At 35.1% G+C, this 21,067-nt stretch overlaps 1 pseudogene; it reads right to left on the bottom strand.

Moving 5' to 3' along the window:
• Positions 1 to 1,720: 1,720 nt before the first annotated feature.
• LOC120171798 lies at positions 1,721 to 17,089 on the bottom strand (annotated as a pseudogene).
• Between the last annotated feature and the right edge of the window lie 3,978 nt (positions 17,090 to 21,067).

Genomic DNA, 21,067 nt, shown 5'->3' with positions numbered 1-21,067 from the left:
TTTAATTAATTGAAATTAAATATTCGAGATTATTAAAACATATATTTAATTAACTCTAGATATATATTTTAGTAATACATCTTTGCTCGTTTCAATCCTAGGGTGTGACCTTGTAGGTTCTTGCAATGTTAGCAGTAATTATTAGAACAATTCTAATATTACATACAATGAGTGACATCTAGCAATATATCATTGTCACCTAAGTTACAAAAAAATATGATTCGACATATCATCTTGGTGATTAACTCTTTTATGTATTACATCCTTATGTCCTTTATATCTAGAATAGGCACAAGTCTTGGAATAGTCACACTTGTATAGCTCATCTATTGTTTCTTGATATCTAGAATAGACTGTAAGTAACGAATAGTTTATGATATCTCATATCAACTTATTCGAGCATGGCCATGTGTTTCTAGTCTTACTCAATCAAGTGGCCTATGATATATTTCCTATTATGTAGGAAGGACAAATCCTATCTTAATCATACACACCCACTACATATATTGAGATATATTCAATAACAGTCTTTATAGAGCAACCAGTTACGGAGCTTGTTTAGCTGTATCAAAACATACAACAATATATCTTGGGATAGTATTGATCTCAAGTCTGAGGATCATACATATAGTCATCACCATGAGCAATGTTATGACTGCCACATAATAATCCAAGACATATGTTCATGGTCGGTCAATCCAATACATTGTTCTCTAACAATATAATCATGTATCAATTGTGACATCTCTATGTAAATGACAACTCGTTATCATAAATCAATAACATGTTAGTCTTAAGCGTATTATTATTGTCCATGCCCATAATAATACTTGACTATGGATCTTTTAATAATAACAATTATGTCATTATATGGACTTTATTATCTTCCAGTTTATGTTAAACACATATATAAAAATGAAAATAATAGTTGCAATGCCTTTATTCAATAAAATCGATAAATAAAAGTATTATTACAATCATCATATAATTGATCTTTGGGCATACTCTAACAGTAACATGATCTAGGAAAGAGATTAAATGATTTATGAGTGAATTAATGGGTAGTTTGTATGGATATATAACAGACTTAATTTATAATTTTTTTTATACAAACGAAAGACGTGTCTCGCATAAAAAAAAAGTACACCTGCAACTCCGCCTAGACTACACAAATTTCTGAACTTCTATATGGAAATTTCAAGCATGTAAAATGATTGCAATGAAAATAACAAAGTCTTGTCTTCTTTCCATCCTATGTTGCTCTGATTTCCTTTTTCCTTGAAATATCCGTATCCGACAATCGTATCCGATAGACTGATATACTTTAAGATGTGGGTATGGAAATGTATCCTTTCACGGACCCTTCAGAGAAAAAAAAAAAAACATAACATACTCGTATTCGAGTCTGAGTGACAGTTTCTATCATCTAATAATTGTTTCACAGAACGAAGAGGCACATCAAAAGCAGAAAAAAGATGCTAATGTGGAAAAATGTGATGTGCAACTTGCAATATAGACATGGATTCCCTAAGTTTCATTCCATTCAATACCAAACAAAGAGAAATTCGAGACAAGCGAAATCGATTCCCAAATGCAATAAAAGAATGCAAAAGGAGATGAAGTAAGATTGACTATTAAATTTCTTTCATAAATCACTCAAATATAGAAGAAAGACAAATTGAAAGTTAATAAAACTTAAACATAAAACATAAAACTGAGATCAAATTGAAATGGCTTTTCAACAGAAGGAATCACATTACCTACACATTATTACACATTAAATATGTTTCAATCACTAGCTCAGCGGTTCAGTTTTCCCTTGCCCCGAACTACGGATATCGAGCTGATCAACAATCTCCAAAGGAGTCAGTCTCGTTCCTGATCCTCTTAATGTTGGGGCCTAGCAATCCCCTATGTCTAAACCCGTACAGTTTAAGCACCTGATTATCTGCAAAGTTGAATGCCCTTTGCATGCTGCGCAAGCACCTCTCGACAGGGTAATCTCCATAACTCCCACAGGGCTTGCAACCAACAAAATGGGTCACAAATGGCCACCTCTCGTCTCCCAGTCCTGGATGATATTTGTCGTAACAGGTTTTCGCCCGGGCACGGATTTTTACTTGACGGGAAAAATAAAACGAATAAATAAATGATTTTGATTTAAAAAATATTTTGAGAGTCGCCATTGACCTTTTTGGGTTAAGTAGGTCAAATACCTAAAAACAATCTTTTAAAATAGTTTTTAAGAAAACATAATTTAAAAGATAAACTGATCTGCGTATAACAAAAAAATTTTAATAAAAAGGATTCGTGGTCGGTTACGTTTAGGGAAGGATTAGCACCTCTATAACGCCCAAAATTAGTACTCATTAATTATAATTTGTCTCTATTATTGGAAATTTAAAAATTCAAAGATATATTTAATTTATAATATTATTAATTCAAATTTATGATTTTATGAAAATATATTAATTTAAATATAAATAAGATATTTATTTATTTAGAAATATCAGAAAAGGGCTTTTAGGTGCTTTAAGACAGCTCTTTTCTTAATATTAAAAAATAAATAAATATTAAAGCATTTATTTAAAATAGATATAATTTATAAAATTAATATATTTAATTATTTAAAATATCAGAAAATGGACATCCAGTTGTTTTAAGACATCCCTTTCTTAATATTTAAAAACATAATTAAAATAATTTATAAAATTTATAAATAGGATTATAAATAAATATTACTTATTGTATATATTTTTATATGAATAAATAATAATAATATTCAAATATTAAGAACATATAAAAATAAATAATAACTAAAATCAATATATATATATAAAAATAATAATACTTATAATTAAATAAATATATTAAATGGCCAAATTATAACATTCTTAAAATTAGATTCCTAATTTACCAATAATTATTTAATATTCTAGTGACTAAACATGCAATTTTACTCGTATTATTTATTTATTGATTAAAATAAAATTGTGTAAAATTTGAAGATCAAATTAAAATAAATTAAAACATGTTGTTCGGGATTAAAATATTAATTTCTAAAATTAATGGACTAAATATGTTATTTATCTAAAATATATATAATTACGGTTAAGGACTAAAATACATATATGTAAAATTCAAAAACCGAATTAAAAGAATCTAAAAATTGATTTAGTGACTAAAATATAAAGTTATAAAACTGATGGACTGCGGATGGGGTTTACCCATATGTGAAAAACACAGATACCCTCACCAAAACGACGTCGTTTTGATGAGGGTATTTATACCCATTTAAGCCGGCCCCAAGGGCCACCATTCTTATTTATTCCTTTCTTCTTTTCTCTCTAACAGAGAGAAAAACATTTTCTCTCTGTCTTCTCTCTAAACCCTCCACCAGAGGGGGATAAATTCCGGTCGGCAGCCGTGTTCCGGTACCCGTCACCACCGCCGGCCATCGTGAACGGTGGCCGAAAACTTACAAAATACCCCAAAACTTAGATCTTCACTTTCTAATTCCGAATAAGGCCTTTATTTATCCTAAAAACCCTTAGGATTTCCTAGATCTAAGATTTTACCTTCGAAGCTCGAAGGTTTCCAGTGATGTTTCGAAGTCTCAGATGACCGAGTAAGCTCTCTTTTTTTTTTTGGCTTCTGGTTGTTGGTTGTTGTCTGATTGTTTCTATTCTGCTCTCCATCTTTTTTTTTTCTTCTATGCAGGAGATGGCCATTTATAGGCCTCGTCGGTGTCTTCTTCGGACCAGTTAAAGGAATGGCCCTCGGTGAGTCACAAACTATGGTGGTGACTCACCATAGGGTAGCAACGTAGATAAGGCAGCTGGCTTCTGGAGGCTTCAACGTGGCAGCAGGGCGTTGGATCACCTGACAGTGCTAGAAGCTGCTGCAACTGATGCGTGGAGGGGCTACTCGCTGGAAGCTGCTGGGAATGATGCGTTGAGGGGCTGCTGGATGGAGGGGGCTGCTCGGGTAAAAATTTAGTGTCTGCAGCTGCCCCTCTTTGCTCATTCTTGTGTTAACAAGAATAGGGCAAAGACGAAAAGACAATAAATTTTTGTTCATTTGATTTCTATTGATTAAGATGGAAATGTTGAACAAGTTCTTCTTTGTTTGGATTAGTTATTCTCATTATGAACTCTTCCATTCTTCCACTGGGGATGATAATTTATCTTCTTCTATGATGTAATCTAGCAAAGAGTTGAACAAATTCTTCTCTTTCAAATGAGTTCTTGTCATTATGAACACTTCTGGTAATGTTGATGCTGGTCTATCTCTTTCTGTGATAGAATCATGAAAAAGATTGAACAAGTTCTTCCTTCTTTAGATGAGTTCTTCTCATTATGAACTCTCTCTAGAAAAGTTGATCCATCAAGTAATGAATTCGAGCAAAAAGTTGAACAAGTTCTTCTCATTATGAACTTCTTCTTCCTTCTTCAGATGAGTTCTTCTCATTATGAACTCGACCTGGCAATGCTGATCCATCGAATGATGAATTCGAGAAAAAGGTTGAATGAATTCTTCTCATTATGAATTTCTTCTTCCTTCTTTAGATGGGTTCTTCTCATTATGAACTCTTCCTGGCAATGCTGATCCATTGAATGATGAATTTAAGCGAAAAGTTGAACAAGTTCTTCTCATTATGAACTTCTTCCTTCTTCAGATGAGTTCTTCTCATTATGAACTCGACCTGGCAATGCTGATCCATCGAATGATGAATTCGAGAAAAAGGTTGAACGGATTCTTCTCATTATGAATTTCTTCTTCCTTCTTTAGATGAGTTCTTCTCATTATGAACTCGACCTGGCAATGTTGATCCATCGAATGATGAATTCAAGCAAAAAGTTGAACAAGTTCTTCTCATTATGAACTTCTTATTCCTTCTTCAGATGAGTTCTTCTCATTATGAACTCTTCTGGAAATGTTGATCCATTGAATGATGGATTTGAATCTTTGCTAAAATCTTTGAAATTCCTGTCAAATTTCAACATGGATTAAATGAATGAAAATGCACCTATTTTTGCAAATGCCTAAATATGTTGCGTGAATGTTAAGTTTATCTTTATTTGATTTCAAATTAGTTAACTCGGTCTTCCTTCACTTCATCATTTATTGCCAGGGTTACCTTTGGATATCAGTGTAGTAACCTATGATATCAAGCTTGTATTTCTGAAGAACCATTTGATCAACTTATATCCTCGTGTTTTCTTTTCTTCATAAAAGTCTCAGAAGAAATGTTTAATTTATGGAACTCTTGCCGTAGTCAGAACTATGACTTTGATGCCCCATTTTATCTTGGATAAAACCAACTTTCTTTGCTTGGATTTGTGTAAAAATCCAATAAAGCTTTCATCTTTGAAAAGAGAATCTATCATCTTTGAAGAGGGTAGATGTAGATATGCCTGACTCAGCAAGGATTAATTGGGAGAGTAGAGTCTGTTCTGTTTTAACTCTTGAAACACATCACAATGAGGATTTATCCTAATTCCTTTCACGTCTCCACATCTAATTAGATCTCGAACAAGGCAACTTGAACCATGTCATGTCAAGTTGTTAAACAATAACCTGTCATTCAACTTTAGTTGGCTCTACTAGTTTCTTGTTGTTAAAACTTTCAGCTTCCCTTCTGTGGAAAGAAATCTTCATCATATCTCACTTCTAACCTTGAGGTTGAAGAAGACAAACTTCATATTGGACCAATAAATGAAAACCATCTGATCACAACATTGGTTCAACATCAAAATGACTGGTTCGTAAAACATTTGTCAATACATTCATCATCTCATGTGGTTTATGCTCAGATGCTAGTAAAACATTTGACAACACATTCATCCTTCCTGTGGCTTCTGCACAGATGCTATTTGACAACACATTCATCATTTCATGTGACTTATGCACAGATTTCTGGTCAGGGAGGCTCTTTCGTAGCGCTAAGAACTTTCGTATAACGGCACAAGACCACTTGAGAACAAAACTCAATAGGAATACAAATGAGATGCTGATGTGACCAAAAAATTGATCAAATTCGTGAGATATGCTAGTGATGAATTGAATAAGAGATACCAATTGATCTTGATATTGTCTCAGGCAAGGATAAGTGTGATATCGATCACGTTTTCTTCCGAAATGAGCATTGTAGAAAGTAAAAACACTTCAGCTATATGATTCATGTTCAGAAGAAGGTTTATGGAATTCTTGCTGTTGGGGATGAAACACACAGGATAAACCAAATAGATGAAAATTCAGTTCACCCTGGCTGGTAATGATAACCCCAGTAACAACGGGAATAAGAATAACATAAGCTGGGCCTCTTTATTTGTTCAATATCATCAAGTAAACAAACACTGATGTGAAAAACAGCTTTGTGATCTCAAAAGCATGATTGAAACTAATTGTCAAGAATCTCAAAGAAATATTTCCAATCATTACCGACACACAAAATACAAAATTCAAAGCCGAGATTTTGAGAAACTGAACCCTGGATCAAATGGTTTGCCTAGGAACCATCCTTATTCATGCAACCGTGATGTAGCTTAACAAAGAACATGTTGTCCTGTGAAACATGATTTAAGAAGATTGAGTATTTGAAACCATTCTTGCTGAGTAGATATTTGTTCAATAATATGATCCTGATGTAACTGTTTGATGAACGAAACAATAATGTATAGTCAGCTTCACTGTCACTGTTTCACTATTTTCATTCTTCATTCATTTCTGTCTTATTGGAAATTTTTGCTCATGTCAAATGATCTTTAACATATGACGATGTGGGCCTTCAGCGTGCCCCAACATTGGCTAATACAAACGTTCAAAATGTGTCAACAGTCCAATTGATTGAAATGGGCTTGCAGTAAGCCCCAACATTTGTTGACGTAAACATTCAAAATGAGCCAATGTTCCTGATTATGATTGAAATAGGTTTTCAGCATACCCCATCATTTGCTTCTTGTTGATGTGAGCTTTCAAAATGCCCAAATATTTATACTGACGTGGGCCCTCAGAATGCCCCACATGAATCATTTCTGTCTGAAATGGGCTTTCGATATGCCCCAACATTTGCTAATACAAACGTTCAAAATACATAAACATTCCTGATTCTGATTTGAAAGGGGCTTTCAGTATGCCCCAGTATTTTCTTCTTGTTAATCTGAGCCTTCAAAATACCCCATATGGATCTGTCTGAAGTAACTTTCAAAATGTACCAACATTCTATTTCTGGTTGAAATGAGCCTCCAAGAATACCCAAAATGCGCCACTATTCTATTTCTGTTTGAAATGGGTTTTCAAGATGTCCCGCATGAATTTTTCTGAATTGGACCTTTAAAATGACCCCAACCTTCTAAACTGTAAGGCTTACTTCCAATGTTTGTTTGATTTCAATATCGTGATCCCTACGAGGTTCAATTTTGACAATGTACTGTTGTGGGTACTTGTAGCTTTATTCATGCCTCAAATATGTTTATCTTGAATACTCTCATTCTGGTGTCACTAAACAACAGTTGTCAAGTAACTGGAGGAATTCTCTTCATGTTGTCATAAACTTAAGAAGTGCTCAATTATTCTAACAGAGACGTCTAAGATATGTGCATCTTTAGAATGAGGTGATCATCTTCTGGATATGAAGGGGTCTAGTCGGACAGAGTGGTATAAATTGCTTGGTAATTCATTCCAGGTCGACACAGTGGCTTATCATCTTTCAGTCTTAATAGGCATATTTCCCAGGTACATCAATGTCCTGTCTCTTTTCTCTGGGATCAGTGATGCAGAGGCTACCTTCTACTGTCTTGGCATACCTTTGAAAATAAATGCACAAGAACTGAATAGTGATTGGTTAGAGCAATTGATGAGTAGATCTGGCAGATTCGACCTGGTTGTCGGTGGCATCCATTGTAACAACCTTACTGGAAGAAATAAACATCATCGAGGTGAACTAGAAGATTTCTGTTGGTGTATTTTCTTGGAATGACTACTACAGTGACTGTCTCTTATGCTGTTTCAAGATATTCACTGCTATATCTCACTCTTCCCGAACCATGGAAAGGTTTAGTTGATAGTAAAACTGGTTATCTTTACTTTTGGAATCCTGTAACTAATGTTACCCAATATGAAAAGCATACAAGTGTAGAATCTGTTCCAATGTCTTATTTAAGTTCAACAATCTTCTAAATGACATAATGGATATAATCCTGACAAGGAAAATGATTGACATGGAAGAAGTAGCAATGATGTACCAAGACTTGAGACCAGTATCACGGTATAACCAGAGTGAAAGTGGTGACTTGTTCATTCCCATAATACACTTAATGGAACTTATGACTCTGTGATTGAAGAATCTGCTAGAGACATGGATTGATGGCTGGGGAAAATAATTAGTCTAGTGATGCTTATCGCCTTCAACATGAGATAAGTGATAATATTTCTTGATGAATTGCTAATAATGTCACAAGAGAGCGTCATGAGTTCAATTCCCCAAACTTTCCGGCTTCTCAAACCACTTGATTTCAAGAATGCTTCATCATTTTGGTCTGACTTATTCTTTCTACAATAGATGTAGAATAGGCAACAATCTGCTTTAAGGACCTTCCTCATTTGAGACTGTCTTGTTTGAAAAATGTTTTTCCTCCTTTCTTTATCGAAGAATGATAGAATTTTGTAAAATGTTGTCTATCACAGGTTCACAATAAAATCAAATCATAAGCATGAATTCAAAGAATATCGAAAGAATTAACAACTCTTTAAAATTTAAGAATTATAGCTCTTTGACAAATATCAAAATTTGGGTTGGTTTCAGGATGGCTTTCCTATTTTCTATGGTTACATCTATTTAAGATGTCACTCATCTATTGCTCTTTGTGAACTTTGTCACATGCCTCACTTTGAGAATTTGGTATTTTAACCAGATACGTACAAAATGACGCAACTAGGATTGCCAATTACTAGACCTTCTAGAATCCTTCCATTTTAATTCTCTGGAATTTTTCATTTAGACTCATCTAATCAAAGTAGTGTGAAAATATCGGTCTAAAAATGAAATTTCTGAGTGCTTGTGTGAAGTTGACTATAACAGGTGTTTCGTAACTCCCTTAGTCCATTTGTTAACATATTTGCCATTTTGACTAGCTGAATTCAGCTTTATTGTATATAATAATATAATCACCTTTATCAGGTTAATTGAAACTTATCCATAAAGCCGGGGCGATTAACCAATTGCTCTAGAGGGACAGTTTTATTGCATATAATAGTATAAATAGATTAGCTGAATATTATCCATAAAGCCGAGGCGATTAACAGTTTGCTTTAGTGGGACAACTCAAGCTTTATTGTATATAATAATATAACATGGGTATCCAAATCCAATTTCTTAAGCTTGTTAAGAAGAACCTATTATAGTCTAGGTGTTTTGGTGGAATTCAGAAAATCTCTTCGTTAGATTTTAATTCCCAAGCAACTGACTTAAACTAGATTTACCTATTTGTAAAAATTATATTCATCATCGAACATTATCAATAGAAAAGTATTCTAATAGGTTTTGTAATGTAATACATCAACGATGCCCCATGTTGTACGCTCCTATATATAAATACCAAGCCTTTTTGTAATTTCTTTCAATAGGAGTAGGCTATCTCATATTTGTAATAGGATAGTGTTTGGGTGTATTTCTTCTGAGGTAAGGTCAATGGTCCTTGTTTTTCTGGTTTTCAATCCTGATATTCTGTCAAATATTATAACTCTAATCATGAATAGATTTTTAATCCAGTTGATATTCAAAGAACTGCAATATTACAAAATTGCCTCAATGCTCATAACCTTAATAAGCAACACAAATTTATTTATTGCACAAAAGGTGAAGAAAGGAACAAAAAACAAGTTTAAACAGGATGCTGAAAATAGAAAAGTACTACAGTGGTAGATAACAACTTCCACTTGTTTATTTAGCTTGTATCTATCATTCCTTGAATGTTGGGTGTGTGCTTGGCTCAGGATTCTCATCCTTATTTGTCCCTCTTTTCTTGATCACTTCTTGTGTCAAGACTCCCTTGTCAACGAGCATCTCTATTTCTTTTAAAAATTGACCAGTAATTCCCTGTGTAATGCCCAAATACTCCCAAGTGAAAATTACAGAAGCTATTTTGATCATAGCAATGGGCATAAGGCTTTGGTTACACTTTCACCAATCTTGGTGTAATGTATTGACCTTTAACCAAATGAGGGTACAGATCTGAGATAGATTCTTGAAACACCTTCAGAGTTTTTCTCGCTCAAGAGATTATCACTTTCTTTGATCGTTCTGTGCGAATAAATGCTCTCCTGTGATCGAGGGGGTTCTGGAAGCTCATTTCAGCTATAACTGGGGTAGTATTAACTAGATTCCTTAAGTTGCCCATTACTTTACTAGTTTTCAGAAAATCTGATATAGGTATCTCAGGTGTCTTCTGGGTTATTTTTGCTCCATTCTTTCTTAGACCTAGGGGCCAATCTCGAATTACATCCATGGAAGTCTTTTAATTTTCTTGCACCCGATATTCTTTGCAGGATTTGGTCACATTAGTCTCTGTTGAAGCAACAATTTCGGAACATTGAACCTTCACCCCTTCTTTTACCGTATATTTTTGAATTGTTTGCTCTAAAGGATCTTGGAAATTTCCCTCAAGGTTACCAGGAACCTTAGCTGAACAATTTGAAATTCCAGTCTGATTTATCCAAGGAACCTCCTTATAGGTCCAATTCTCATTTGGAGGCCACTGTGGTGGAACAAGTCGTGGAGTAGTTAATTTGGCTGAGTGCATTTTTGAATGCAGTTTTTCACTCGAACAATGGAAGGGAGGAAATTGAAAACCCTGCACATTCTTTTTCTTCTTGAACACTTTATAAGGTTTGGCACCATGTTTAACTGAATAAGACCTCATTATATTAACCTCAGCTTCTTTCTTGACGTTAGTATCGTCAGAGCCGCTTATCTTGCCATTCTTGATAGGTATTTCGATCATTTCTCCAATCATGACGATGTCAGATAAATTATTAGTGGTAACCCATATCATGTGATTAATATAGGGAAAATTTAATGTACTGATGAACAAAGTAGTGAACTCCCTTTCAGTCAATGGTGGATGCACTTGAAAAACGACGCCATTCCATCATTGTGAATACTGTCGAAAACTTTCATTGCACTTTATATTCATGTTTTGCAACATTGTTCGATCAGGGACCATATCAGCCATGTGATTGTATTGACCCAAAAAAGCTTGAGATAAGTCCCTCCAAGAACGTATTTGAGTACGTTTTAGCTGATTATACCATTTGGATGCAGACCCGGATAAACTGTCTTGGAAACAGTGGATCAACAATTTTTCATTCTCTACATAGCCAGTCATACGACGACGGTACATAGTGATATGATATATAGGATATGTGGTCCCATTATACTTCTCAAAATCTGGAATTTTAAAATTTGGTGGAGAATTAAGTCGGGGACCAAGTTCAGTTCTTTGGCGTCAAACTCATAAAATGACTCAACCGTCTCTCTAGAAGTAGTACAGAATTCATTTGGCTTTAACCCAGAAGCAGTAAGACAGTCAGTGGGGAACGAAACTCCAACATGATATTGTTGGTTCTTAACAGTGAAGTGAACTGGTGATTGGATTTCCTGACGTACAGAGGTGTGCTCAGGAATGTGAGCAGGTGTAATACCCAGAGGATTTGTGGAGTTTTCAACAAGACTCTTTCTAGCAGTCAAATGATTCTCAATCATTTCTTTCATATTGTTCAGTAGATCGATCTGAGAATTAGCTTCGATTTGTTCCAACTTGCTCCTCAATTCTTCCTGTATCTCTTTTTGCTCTATCTCTAATTTGGATAGCCTGTCCTCAGTTTCTTTAGACATTTTTCTTGTGTCATGCTAAGCGTTCTTGCTACAAGGAAAAACCAAGATCACTTCGGTTGAAATCTTTATTTCAATGAATGAATGTTTTAATGTATTATGACAGAAAAATGTAAAGATGCCAAATGCAAATACAAATGTAAAAATGTAAATGTAAATTATTTAAAATACCAGAATAGGACATCCAGTTATATTAAGACTGCCCTTTTCTTTGATATTGAAAATAAATAAACATTATTATTTAATTAAATATGTTTTAATGCATGATGTAAGTTTAAAAATGTAAATGTAAATACAAACGTAAAAATGTACAGATGAAAAATGCAAATGCATGTATGAAAAGGTGTTACTCAAGAGTGATCATTTTAGAACAGATTTCATTGAACACAAAAGTTTTCGTGCATCAAACAAAACTTTTACATATAGGGGACATCTTTCAGTCCTAACTTCAGCAAAACTTTACATATAGGGGATAACTTTCCCTCCTAACTTCTCTAAAGCCAAGTTAATTTCCATTCATGCTCAATAGTTGAATTATCAGTCTGCTTCAATTCCTCGTAAAATCAGGTTGGTCTATCAGCTTATCTGTCATATTGCTTGTCTGGACTGTAGCTTCTTCCATGACATTCTCTTTCATCTTCTGTATCAATTCTTGGAGTTGCTTATTTTCCCTTGTAAGAGAACCTTTTTGTCCAAGAAGTTCTTGAACAAGATCTTCATATAAGTTGCAGTTCTTTTTCAGCTTGGTGACCCCTGTTATCCACTCTTCTGGGGTACTTCCTAGGCCAGCATTTTGAAAGGCTTGATTGATCTTCTGAAAATCTTCATGCATGGTTTTCATTTCTGTGCTCAATTTCTTGTTTCGGTCGTTCAAGTCCTTCAAATAACATGCTTGAGCTTCATAAAAACCTCCACTACTCTAAATGCCTTGACTGATGTTCTTATCATAGACTGCTTTTGGTATCAATCTGGTAGGATCTTTGTGTAATACTTTTGGTGTTAATATAACCGGTTCTCTATGTACAGAACTTCCCTCGATCCTCGTAGTTTCTTCAGGATGTCTTTCCTTGGCCGCATCATATTTTGTTTGATCATAAAACTTTTTGTCTATTTACGATTTCTTTCCAATTTGATGAACAATCTTTCAAGTCAACACCTTTGGATTATGCAATGATTATGTAATGCAGACAAAAGAATATAAACAAATTAGAGCAATGTAACATGCATGGAAAAATAAGAAAACAAAAATAGAATAATTAGTACCAATTAATGGAAAGAAAAATTCTATTTATCAAGGTATAAATCCTAACCTCATGCTTTCTAGTTCCATGCTTTGTTTGGAAAAATTAACCTAACTGCATGATTTCTAGTTCGCAGGCATTTATTCAGAGAGAAAAATAATAAAAAAAATTAAAAGCTAAAACTTAGTTCTCCTTTGTATATACCTACAGATAGAGGTTTAGTATTGTCATAGATCAGGAGAAGTTCTAAGGTTTATTATATGCAGGGTTTCAGATCTAAGAATAAAGGTACCCGAATTGTCCTTGTTAGTGCCCCCTTGGGCTACTAACCCTCAATCCTAGTCCATCACAGACTAAAGTGAATCGAGTTCAATTCGAGGGGATACACTTCTCTATGCCTGGCACGGAGAATAAATTCTCACGAAGACATAGAGCATATGAACCCCGAAAGCTACTTGCTAGGTTTGACACGGAGAATAAATTCTCACGAAGACATCGCTTTCACTCCCACTTAAAAGAGACAAGCTTGATTATAAAGCTTATGTTATGCAATGCACGTGATGTGTGTGAGGAGAAATGTTCAAACTTTTGACAAACAAATAAATAATGAAAATTAATATTTGAAAATAAAACAAAAAATATTAATAAAAAATAATATATATATATATATATAAATATTATTAAAATAATAAGTATATATAAAAATTTTGAAAAGAAAGAATTATAAATTAAATATATGAATTTTGAATTTCTAATTAATAGAGACAATTTATAATTGATTTTAAAGCTTGACGGTCCCCAGCAGAGTCGCCAAGCTGTCGTAACCAGTTTTCGCCCGGGCACGGATTTTTACTTGGCGGGAAAAATAAAATGAATAAATAAATGATTTTGATTTAAAAAATATATTGGGAGTCGCCATTGACCTTTTTGGGTTAGGTAGGTCAAATACCTAAAAATAATCTTTTAAAATAGTTTTTAAGAAAACATAATTTAAAAGATAAACTGATCTGCATATAACAAAAAATTTTGAATAAAAAGGATTCGTGGTCGGTTACGTTTAGGGAAGGATTAGAACCCCTATAACGCCCAAAATTGGAACTCATTAATTATAATTTGTCTTTATTATTGGAAATTTAAAAATTCAAAGATATATTTAATTTATAATATTATTATTTCAAATTTATGATTTTATGAAAATATATTAATTTAAATATAAATAAGATATTTATTTATTTAGAAATATCAGAAAAGGACTTCTAGGTGCTTTAAGACAGCTCTTTTCTTAATATTAAAAAATAAATAAATATTAAAGCATTTATTTAAAATAGATATAATTTATAAAAGTAATATATTTAATTATTTAAAATATCAGAAAATGGACATCCAGTTATTTTAAGACTGCCCTTTCTTAATATTTAAAAACATAATTAAAATAATTTAAAAATAATTTATAAAATTTATAAATAGGATTATAAATAAATATTACTTATTGTATATATTTTTGTATGAATAAATAATAATAATATTCAAATATTAAGAACATATAAAAATAAATAATAACTAAAATCAATATATATATATATATATATATATATATATATATATATAAATAATAATACTTATAATTAAATAAAGATATTAAATGGCTAAATTATAACATTCTTAAAATTAGATTCCTAATTTACCAATAATTATTTAATATTCTAGTGACTAAACATGCAATTTTACTCGTATTATTTATTTATTGATTAAAATAAAATTGTGTAAAATTTGAACATCAAATTAAAATAAATTAAAACATGCTGTTCGGGATTAAAATATTAATTTCTAAAATTAAAGGACTAAATATGTTATTTATCTAAAATATATATAATTACGGTTAAGAACTAAAATACATATATGTAAAATTCGAAAACCGAATTAAAAGAATCTAAAAATTGATTTAGTGACTAAAATATAAAGTTATAAAACTGATGGACTGCGGATGGGGTTTACCCATATGGGAAATTACACAGATACCCTCACCAAAACGACGTCGTTTTGATGAGGGTATTTATACCCATTTAAGCCGGCCCCAAGGGCCACCATTCTCATTTCTTCCTTTCTTCTTTTCTTTTCTCTCTGTCTTCTCTCTAAACCCTCCACCGGAGGGGGATAAATTCCGGCCGGCAGCCGTGTTCCGGCACCGGTCACCACCGCCGGCCACCGTAACGGTGGCCGGAAACTTACAAAATACCCCAAAACTTAGATCTTCACTTTCTAATTCCGAATAAGGCCTTTATTTATCCTAAAAACCCTTAGGATTTCCTAGATTTAGGATTTTACCTTCGAAGTTCGAAGGTTTCTGGTGATGTTTCGAAGTCTCCGATGACCGAGTAAGCTCTCTCTTCTTCTTTTTTTTGGCTTCTGGTTGTTGGTTGTTGTCTGCTTGTTTCTTTTCTGCTCTCCCTCTTTTTTTTTCTTCTCTGCAGGAGATGGCCATTTATAGGCCTGGTCGGTGTCTTCTTCGGACCAGTTAAAGGAATAGCCCTCGGTGAGTCACCAAACTATGGTGGTGACTCACCATAGGGTAGCAACGTAGACAAGGCAGCTGGCTTCTGGAGGCTTCAACGTGGCAGCAGGGCATTGGATCACCTGGCAGTGCTAGAAGCTGCTGCCACTGATGCGTGGAGGGGCTGCTCGCTGGAAGTTGCTGGAAATGATGCGTTGAGGAGCTGCTGGATGGAGGGGGCTGCTCGGGTAAAAATTTAGTGTCTACAATATTTCTCCATCATTTCCTCATACCTATCACCCAACCCTGCCCAATAACCCTGCAAATAATATTGATTCTCAAGAAACACTTTATCCATCCACGTTTCCTTTTGGGAAAGCAACAAGTAAATCAAAGCCGATTGATCATCAGCTTCAAATGTCAGCCTTCCTTTCAAGTTAGCTGTCAAAAGTTTCCTAGCCTCCTCACGGATAGGACCCTTAGGTCCCATTGGCACCCAAGCATCGAGCAAATCCAACGACCATTGGCAATTCCTAAACAGGAAACTCCCCGTATTCAAAGCAACCATGACTTCTGCTCGAACATTAGACCGGGGTAACCATGAACAACCAAATTATATTCATCATACTTGGACAACGATATCTCAAACACCATATATGTAAAAAAAAATCACTATCCATCTACCAAATCCAATCAACTTCAGGATAAGACAAAATCAACCTCCTAATCAAAGGCAATTTCGCCCAATACCCAACAAGCTCCCTATCTAAATGAGCCATATTATAAAGAATTTCAAGCCCATAAAACCTACAATAATCAATCTTATTCTTTATCGCTTTCAAAAAATAATGATCTCCTATAGCATTATCACATGGGTTAGGGGGCGACCCAGTAACGAGAAAGATTCAAGCTCTTCTATTAACAAAATTAGGGAATTCAGGGTTTTTCGAAAGCCAAACCTTACGCTGCTGATCCCAGTCCGATACTGGCAACGATTGTGCCCCGTAGAATGAGTATGGAAACGAAGCCGCAAAGGATTGTGATTTTAATGTTGTTGAAGGTCTTGTGGATCTGCCTCCCACGCGTCATTCCGGCTAACATACAAGCTCGTCCGCCACCTGCGGCAGCGTCGTTGGTGGTGGGTAAGCCGCCACCGCCAATGGAAGATCTCTTTTGGGGAGTGAAACTGTCTTGACCCATAAGGGTTATTCTGTGAAAATAAGCAAAAACAGATCCGGGAAAGAGATCCAAGTGATGTTAATTTCTTTAAATGTTTATCACTGAGTAAACTAAACTAAGCCCATCAATAGCGTTGCATTGACAGTGGAATCCCATGTATTTTTCTTTTTTGGGAAGATTTCAAGGTGAAGAGCGATCTGAGTGTGAATTTAAAACAAAGAGATTGACTGGAAGTTAGAAGGTGAGACGAAAAGTGGGAAAGATTGGAATCGGACAGCGAGATTGGTGAAACATGTTTTTGTCTTAACCATGCACTTTATTATTTATGGGTAAATTACACCGTCCTCTCTAAACTATTTTCTCTCCTATTTTCCTCACCCAACTTTCAATTTGTTCAATTTGCTCACAGAACTTTACAATCGAATCATTTTGCTCACTCAACTGTTTTTCCTCTAACGGATGATGAAGTAGAATTTTTTATTATTATTTAATGTCGGATAATTTTTAAAAATAAAATAAAAATAGAAGGTGGTCAGATTTCACCGTCGGCCGTTGTAGATGGTAGTCGTTCGGTCCTAAAATGGGATAGGTCACTTCGCCTCGACACCTTGAGTCCAAATCCGACCTCCATTTAGTCAGAACTTGCTCCAAAGTCCACGAATTTGAGATTGAAAGTGAGGAAACTGAAACATTTCAGTCTAAATTCACGAGTTTTAGGACATTTTCTAGTGAAACAACCACTATATTCGGACTCAGGGGTCGATATGAACCGACCCATGAAATTTGGGACCGAATGCAAACAATCTACGGTGGTCGATGGTGGCCGGAATGAAAATGACATGGTGTCCGGTAGAGAGAAAATGAAGAAGAGAAGGAAAAAGGGTAAATTACACCATGAGTCACTGAACTTTACTTTCTCCTATTTTACTCACCGAAACGACATTGTTTTGGAGTATATTTAAGTTTTTCGAAACGACGTCATTTTGATGCCTGTTCCATATCATAACGCTGTTTAAGAGTTAACGATAAAATGAGCAAAATGATTTAATTTGTAAAGTTCAATGAGCAAATTGATCAAATTAAAAGTTGGGAGAGGAAAATAGGAGAAATAGTAAAGTTCAGTGAGGAATGATGTAATTTACCCTTTATTTATTTTATGGATATAAACTCAATATTATTGGTAATGGTATATATATATATAGGGCATTTTTCACGAAAAATCACCGGTGACCAATATATTTACCGATCTAACACCGGTCAGACTATATTTCCCGATCTAACACCCTTAGCAGTAAAGCGCGCCCCCTGAACCGCTCTATATGCTGATTTGGCACCACGTGGGGTAAGGCGCGCCCCCTGCACCGCGCTATATACTGACATAGGATACACGTGGGTATAGCGCGGATCAGGGGCCGCGCCTTACCTGTGTATCTGCCATGCGTCAGAAAGGCACGCCCCGCCCCCTGCCCCGCGCTAAATGTTTAATTACCCCCATACCCCGACGCTTCACACCCTAATCCTCCCTATAAATACCCACATCCTCAATCAATTTCATCACACCAAATTCTCTCAATTTCTCTCAACTTCTCTCAAATACTCTTATATTCTCTGTTTAAGGTGTATTTTATTATATTTTTAATATTTTGTATTTAATTTATTTAAGTATTTTAATTTATTTAATATTTTACTTATATAATTTTTTTGCAGATATATAATGGAAGGCGGTCTACTTTTCTTGGATGAAAATCATATATCTTGACACTTTGCTGATACGGTAACATTTTAACGTTTTAATTTAATTTAAATTATTAGTAATAATTTTTTGATTTATTTAATGCATGATTATTAGATTAAGAATTAATTTTTGTAATTATTTATTTTTAGGAGAATGACCGTGTATTAGATCCTTTTATTAGGAACCTTAAGTTAGTGATACCTAGCCGTGTCTTGCCGTATTTAGTAGAGGCTGAATTTGGTTACATAGGTAGATATCAGGGTCACTGTAAGATAGAACCATACCTTATCTCTGCCTTAGTAGAGCGGTGGAGGCCGGAGACCCACACATTCCATCTTCCGTGCGGAGAGTGCACGATTACACTTGAGGATGTTGCTATGCACCTGGGGCTTTCGGTGGATGGGGATGTTATATCAGGGATTATGCAGGGTTCTTGGACTACTTTGTGCCGGGAAAATCTAGGACGTGTCCCGAAAAGTTTTAATGGTGGTCGGATACTGTTAAATTGGTAAGATGCCAATTTTCGGGAGTTGAGCGAGGACGCGTCTGAGGATGAAGTTAAAATATATGCACGGGCATGCATACTACAGCTGATATGAGGGTTGTTGATGCTGGACAAATCACGCAACCAAGTTCACTGCATGTGGTTGCGACATCTAAGCGACTTTCATCTGGCCGGATCATTCAATTGGGGCTCGGCAGTTTTGGCTTTAATGTACAGGGAGATGTGTCGAGCCACTTACTACAGGTGTAATGCTATCGGCGGATGTCTCCTGCTATTGCAGTCTTGGGCATGGTATCGATGACCCTTTTTATGTCCTGTTGTGCAGAACCCATTTGTATTTCCACTACTCTTGAGGTAATTATAAAACTGATTTCGTATATTAATAATTTTATAAAGCGTATAATAAATTTTTTTCCTTGAATAGGTGGCCTACTGATAAGAAAAATCATCAAGAGCTACCTGATGATTTAGAAAAAAATAGGATGCTAATAGATCAGAAGGTTGGCACAAGGGTATGAATTTTAATGTTTAAAAATCGATTTTAGATTATAGTTATATAATTAGATTATTATTTTGATAAAAATTATATATATTTGTTTTAGTTTGAATGGGTGCCATATTCTACTGATGATGTGAGGCCGGTGATCCCACCTGAGTTGAGGGGCTCATCAGATGTTTGGATGGTGATGGTCCCTTTGATCTGTTATGCGACCGTTGAGTGGCACTCCACTGATCGCGTGCTCCGGCAATTTGGTTGTTTTCAATCAATTCCGGAAGCACCTCGCAATATGGACGAGTTGCATAGAACAGATAGATGCGGCAAGATAGATACAGATTGGCTGGTAAGGTATCATGAATGGGTCGTGTTGTGGGATCGACATCGGCGCCTTCCCCGTAGAGAGCCCATTTTACTTGACCTCTTGATAGTTGCTGACGGTTTTTATGAGTGGTTCAACAGTAATGGGAAACCATTTCTGCTTCCTGAGGATGCACGAGGGCAGACCTTTTCGCGACGTCGACAGAGACGTTCACTGACACAGCACCATCGTCCCCCGACTCGTGGACGGAGAGCAAGTGCTTTCGGTTCATCCTCAGCTGCACCAACAGGACCTTCACAGCAGCCACCGTATCCAGCGACTTATATACCATAGCCATATATGATGCCGCCACTGCCTTTCCATTACCAGATGCCGCCACCACCACCTTCACATGGTTTTATGACCCCACCGTCGTCGTCACAGATGACCCCTCCTGGAGGCTATTATGGGTCTATGTTTGCAGATCTGACTTGGGGTTCATATGTAGGATATTTGGCGGGTTCAACCTTATCACCCATGGTCGCAGCACAGATACTTCCTGTACAGTTTTCACACTCAGCGATGTCTGGGTTTTATGAGTTTTCCCAATTTTTGCAGGCCGGTGGGATAGTCAGTCCTACACCTCCAGGGTCCTTATTCTATGGAGGTGCTTCATCGTCATCAGCTCCTCATCAACCTAATGTACCTACTCAGGACGACGACGACGACGATGATAATGACAGCGAGGAGTCACAACCAGTGATACGAAGAAATCCTCCTCGAGACCGATAGTCACTACCCTGCGGAACACATTCGCGTCGTAGGCATCGATAGATTTTGTTTTTTATTATATTTGTATTTAGTTTATTGGACTTTTTAATTGTAATTTTTTATTATTCCTCATTTAATACTTACTTTATTTTTTAAAATTTGTTGGACTTTTTTTTTGATGTATTCCAGTTAATTTTGTTTATTACCATTTAATATCAGTTATTGTAATTTGGTTATCATTTACCATTTAATACTTATTGTAAGTTTGTTATATTTAAAATTATTTTGAAATACCAAATTGTTATTAGTTTGATAAAATTTAATGATTGTGTTCGATAACTTTCTTAAGTTTGTCACTTATTATCTCTTTTATTATAATCACATATAACGCAAACATCCAATCTCGTATTATTGTATCGTTTTTTTAATCTTCATCAGCAATTATCGAATGAAAT

This window comes from Hibiscus syriacus, unplaced genomic scaffold (genome assembly GCF_006381635.1).
Source record: "Hibiscus syriacus cultivar Baekdansim isolate YM2019G1 unplaced genomic scaffold, ASM638163v2 tig00111837_pilon, whole genome shotgun sequence".
NCBI lineage: Eukaryota > Viridiplantae > Streptophyta > Magnoliopsida > Malvales > Malvaceae > Hibiscus > Hibiscus syriacus.
This window is presented reverse-complemented; position numbering and strand designations above follow the sequence as displayed.